Source organism: Arachis ipaensis, chromosome B08, assembly GCF_000816755.2.
Source record: "Arachis ipaensis cultivar K30076 chromosome B08, Araip1.1, whole genome shotgun sequence".
Taxonomy (NCBI): Eukaryota; Viridiplantae; Streptophyta; class Magnoliopsida; order Fabales; family Fabaceae; genus Arachis; species Arachis ipaensis.
The window spans coordinates 115,768,241-115,774,485 of record NC_029792.2 but is presented as its reverse complement, the minus strand read 5'-3'; positions in this window follow the sequence as shown (position 1 = coordinate 115,774,485).

Genomic DNA, 6,245 nt, shown 5'->3' with positions numbered 1-6,245 from the left:
CTTATTTGCTTTGATTAAAATAAAGTTTAGTTAATATTATTATTATCGAGTTTAAAATTCACCGATATGAGTAAATATTGGTACTCTTCGGTGAGTTTAGCTTTGGTAATGCTTTATCGTATATCTTTTATCATTATGTTATTAATGTCATTTATATTAGTAACTCATATATATTTATCCCTATATATAATATTACTTGTGTTTTAATATATCCAGCTTTCATAATTATCCGTTTAAGATATTTATAACTTGAATTGCTGACTCAACAGCTTTATATTGCGACACCCAACCCCTACATGTCATTTAACCAATAATTCTTCACATTAATAATAAAAAAAGCCATGCAAAGTTCATTTGGATGAGGAAAAGAAAATATAACCGAGAGAGAGAAAGGAAGAAACCATGAACTCCCGAACGTTACGAGTTCGATTTCTTGAGATCCATAACTCCAATAAAAAATCTAATGCGATAAAAGTGTTCGTATCTTCCTCCTCTACGTGTTGGTGTCACTTTTTTTTGGTGGAAGTTGACGGTGGCATAGCTCCCCTTCCCCTTGAGTTCGGCTAATTGGAGTTCTAAGAGGGACAAACGATTTCTGTCATTTTCTTCTTCAGCAGCTCGATAAAAAAGCTTCTCCAAAGTTTTTGTTGATTTTGATTTCATACGGAGGTAGAGTTTTGGTAATTTATCATTGGTTAAATTGGTATTGGATAAGTGGATTGATGTTGTGATTGATTATTGATTGAATTTGACTGAATTTATATTAAAATTTTGTGAAATATTGATATTTGTGATTAGTTTAGGGTTTGGTCGGTTTAAATGCAGCCAAGAACCAAATTATTTTGATGAATTTGGGGCTAGAATATTGTTGGTGATCAAGTAAAATTGGTGAAATTTGATGATGGCATTGAGATTTAATAAGAAATGAATTGATAAATTGATAACATGATTTAAGATATGAAAATGGTTTGATTTTAGAGGCAGTTTGATTTTTAATTGGTTTGATTTTATAAATGTTTTGATATTAGAAATGGTTTTGATTTATTGGAAATGATTTGAAAGAGTTTGAGAAATAGTTAGGATGGGACCCGAGAAGGGTGGCAAAGTTTAAGACTTTGTTATAAAATTTAAGAGTTTGTTTGAAATGTTATTTAGAAAAAGGTTGGATTTGAGAAGCTATATTGTTTGATTTATTAAGAAAATACTTATGTTTCGAGTTGAAAAGTATATGTTTTGAGTTCAATTTATTTTGAAAAGAATTATTTTACGACTTTAAATTATTTTGCACACAGTTTATACAACAATAAGACCAGAAATCCAGGACAACAACTTTTCCTTTCAGATCTTGTCAATAGATAGAATCACAATCCAAATGAGTTATTACAAATATTTTATTTGGATTATAACACAAGCGAAAGAAAAGTACCTTGCGAAATTGTAGTGGAGATGTACAAATGAGTGTTTCCCCTTGAACAGCAAAAAGAAATTAACGACAAATATTAAATTAGAACTTCTCATTTACAGGTCACAGTTGCTCACTCATGTGCTAAATGCCAAAACTTCAACATTCAATCTCCACTTCTTTTTCCAAATAAGGAGATATAAATATTATCTGTGATTAATTGGATCATATTCTGAATATTCTAAATTAGCAGAAATTGAAAATATAGAGATCTTTATTTGCTCTAACTACCTGCTCTCTAGATTAGTTATGTGATTTACAAATTGCTGGACCCATCTCTTGAATTGCCTGAGAGCGAAAATCAATAACTATTTCTCTTAAATCATTTTTAGTATTGATCCAAAAAACATAAAGATTGGGGTGACCCAATAAAACGACCCAATGCCAGCATTTTGACCAAGAATTTAATTTATGCAATAAGTTCTCAGGCTGACTAGTTCTTTGTCAGCACCAGTATCAAAATCATAAACATCATTGTTGCCATAAGTCATTAACAATTTTAAATATGTTTTTATAATATTCAGTCACTCAATCCTTGAAACAGCATAGAAAATCACCTCAAACTAACCTAGGTAATAACAGGAATCAAAGAATCCAAGAGCACAAAATAGGTCCAAGTGGAGAACATACCCGTATGCAAATAAGCTATTTTACTGGCTACCTATTTGTGGCAGCAGCAAAATCAGAGAAACTCTCTGAATTTCTAATTAAATGATACATGACTTTTGTAATTGAAATACTCACAGTTAGAGGAACCAAAGCAACAGAGTAAATTGGCAACTTGATTGCCCTCCAAATTAAGGTTCTCCTTGAAACAGACTATTCAACTTGTTCCTCTTCAAACCCACTGCCTACCTATTTGTGTCACTAAATTTACATACAACCAGCCTTAGTTTAACACATGGTTACCTTTCCAGTAGTGCCTTTGGTAAAACAAGAAGTTACAAAAGTTATTTACCTGAGCCAAATAAATAATTTACAGAGTGCTTATTAGACAATATACGTCTATCAATTTACATAAGACTGGATCATTTATTCATTCTACAGATTTGAATTGAAAACTAAATTAAGAATTCTAAATGGACAACCAACAGATAGGATTGTAACAAACTTTCTATTACTAAAGCAGTCAGAACATAGATCAAAATCTACCTGTCAACACATCACACGACTGATGAAATATATAATATGAAACAAAGATGCAAATAAATAATCATCAATGGAACAAGCATTCCAAAAATGCATGTTTTTCATAATAGAAATTTTCTATCAACCTCAATGCACTACTAATTAAAATCCAAAAATTTAAATAACATCTCAAACTATACTCTCATCACACTATTCTAGTTAATGCTACTGCATGCCGTTGAACTTCGGATATTGTCCTTGTTGTACAACCTGTTCTCCACGGTACAAACACATTTGAGAGAAAAAGAAAAGACTTCAGCGAATCATAATGTGATCTCAAATAATTTAAAAAACATACTAATCACTAAATTTTAACAATGAAATAATTCATTATTATTATTATTTATACTTGTAATAACCAGTGATGATTTCTATATAGTGGGATGGGACCCCATGGCTATTATTCAATCTTGAATCACCTAGCCCAAACTCTAGCTACATAGATGCATCTACTTCTATATTTGGCACTGCTGATGTCCCTTGGAAAGCCACAGGATCTTTGGGAAAAGCTCCTATAAAAAAAGAAGACATGCAGTCAAAATTGCTATCAAGTATAACTACAACATATAATTTATCAGTTTATTTTTATTCAAGTAACCCCAACTACAATATTGTATCTTACTGACCTCTTCTGTATGAAAGCTAGCTTGCGTTCCACTACCAGTCTTATCACCCAAATTATCACCGTCATTCCTCACAGTACATTTTTTCTTTACATGGCCAATACTGTTGCATTTAGTGCACCTCCGTTTACCTCTCTTTTTTCTTCCCTTGGGTGAACCTTTTGTCTTGACCATTGAAGGGTCACCAACAAAGTTCGATAGGGGAGAATCTCTTGTTTGTCTTTCAAGCAAGACTTTTGCTCTAATGTTTTGGTCAACCGACAAACTTCATTCATAGCCTCATGGAAAGAAGGACCATCTTGAGCTCCTAAGAATACCATCCATGTAGTTGCCACTGACAATGCGCCATAGCACATTAAAAAGTCTCTTTCTCTGTTTTACACAGTGCCTCCAGCAGAACTTTCGTCCAGATACTTCTTAGCATCTTTGGACCATCTTTTCAAAAGAAGACTTTCTGACAACTTTTGTAAACCTACCCTTTTCATGGCACAAACATGTGACTGCAAGGAATGCCTTTACTACTCCACCAACTACATTCACACTCCATATTCTCAATATTGCAATCATAAAATACGTTGTATATATGTTGTCTCCTTTCAAACTCCTTAACTTTCAACGCAACAATAGTTGATATGTTTTCCTCATTAATTATATCAAATGCGACCACTTCTTGAATCTCCATTTTTACTTTTCCAAGGATCTCCCTTGTGTAAAAATTTGCAGTACAAAGCTCCAATGCTTTTAACCCAGTAGTTAGAACGGGCTCCCCATACACCGTCCTAAATTGAGAAACTAATTCATTGTGTATATAGTCCCTAAGAGCATGTTCAAGATTTTGGACCAACTCTAGAAGAGTTTGGCAAATTCCAATAAACTTCTTGTTTATCGCCTCACACCTTGACGTTGTTCTAAATCCAGCACAAAATTTATCCCTCAAGTAAGCGCTTGCCCAACTTTTCCTCTTTTAATATTCATTTGGAACCCAAGAATTTTCTTCCAACCCATATTTTTTTAGCATATTCTTCTAAAACTCTTCAAATTCATTCGGATGCCATGGAGCATACAAACATTTTCTGAAGTTGAAAAAACCGTTGGTTTTTATGTTTACCGTTACATTTTTCTGAATATGCCGACCACATAATCGGTGAGTTGTATTTGGGAAGATTTCTTGAATTGTTGTCTTTATTGCCTTGTCACCGTCTGTGACCATAACATTGGAAGACTTGTTCAGCATGACTTCTAGAAAGTTTTAAACAACCACGTATATGCATGCTTGGCGGTGATGGTTACATCCTGAGAAGAATACCAACGACCTTCTGTTCTTATTGTTCTAATAGGTTGTAGCAAATGTAAGCACATCTCCAAAGCACTGATAATCAGCCCTAAAAATGTCATCTTTCCAAAATAAATTCGCTAGTTGATTTTCATCAGTAGCACTATATCTTACCATGGCCATGGGGTCAACATCGACTTTTCCAAGTAGATAGCTTATTGTCGCATTGGAATTCCTACCATTGAGCTTTACACGACGAGTTCTTTGAACGTGGTTATCCAAGTCCTTCTTTGTGAATCCAACATTAGCATAACTTCTATCTTGGGCTACCATTAGTCCTAGGGGTGTTCAAAACCGATCCGAACCGAACTAAACCGACCAATAACAAAAAAAGCAGAAAACCGAACAAATCGTAAACTAAAAAAACCGAAAAAAATGTTTTGCTATTTTTTTTTTTGCGGTTCAATTCAGTTTTCGGTTCTGACCATGAAAACCCCAAACGAACTGGTAATGTAAAAACCCTAAAAAAAGCCAACCCCCTCGAACCCCCAATTCCCTAAAGGAGCGCTGTGCGACCTAACCCCCATCCCCACCCCCAATCGAAACCTAGTGCCCTCCTCTACAATCTCGCTCTCTGCATCGGTGCACCCACGTTCTTGAGTCTCAAGGCCGGCAGCGAACCCACGTTCTTGCAGCACCTTCCAGCGCCGGCGAGAGACCGTTCCTCCCACCACCTCGAAGCCTTCCTCCCAACACCGAAGCCTTTTCACCCACTGCTCCCAGGACCTCTTCACGGGCAGAGCACCATGAAGCCCTAGCCACAGCCAGAACCACCCTCGCAGGCTCGCTCCTAGAAGTAGCACAGCACCACCCAGCAGACAGAGCACCATTTTTTGCCACCCACGCATTAGTAGCACAGCACGACGCCACCACCCACTGACCCAGCATGCCAGCACAGCACCACGCCAGTGACGCCACCACCCAGCAGCGTTTCTAGCCAACACCCAGCAGCGTTTCCCAGTCCCCCACCTAGCCACTGATTCAAGTCATTTAAAGTCAATATGGAGCCCGAACCACCGAATTAGGTATGTAATTTGACTAATTTTTGTTCAATAATCATTGATTCATTGTTGCTATTTGTTGGTATTGTTTACTTTATTGTTGGTATGTTGTTTGTTGATTCATTGTTGCTGACTTGCTATCACTGTTGATTCACTGTTCAATAAATTTTATGTTTTTATATCTGTTGCGCTCTTGCTTAGCACTATTTTGGTTTTTGCTTCTTCCTTCCTTGAATATGTTTCACTTCTATTTCTATTCTGCTGTCTGATTTTGTTGAGCCTCTGCTTTTACTTGGACTTTTCAACACCATTTCTTATTGGTTTCCATTCGATTCAAATTTGTGGCTTTCTTGTTATAAATTTGTTCTTGATTATTGATTGTTGTTCTTGGTTCACTACTATTATTATTTTGTTAATTTGTTCTTCATTTTAATTTGATTTTTATTTTGAGTTTAGGGTTTACTGCTGCTATTATTGATTATTGATGAGGTAATTCTGAATCGAATAGATGACTTTATTAATCAAATCAGAAAATTTCGTAGGAGATGTCTTTATTCTTTATCATGTTGAGTGTTTACTCTTAAAATTTATTTTAATCAGATGGTTCTAGATGATGGATTAAGTATGTAAGTATGTAT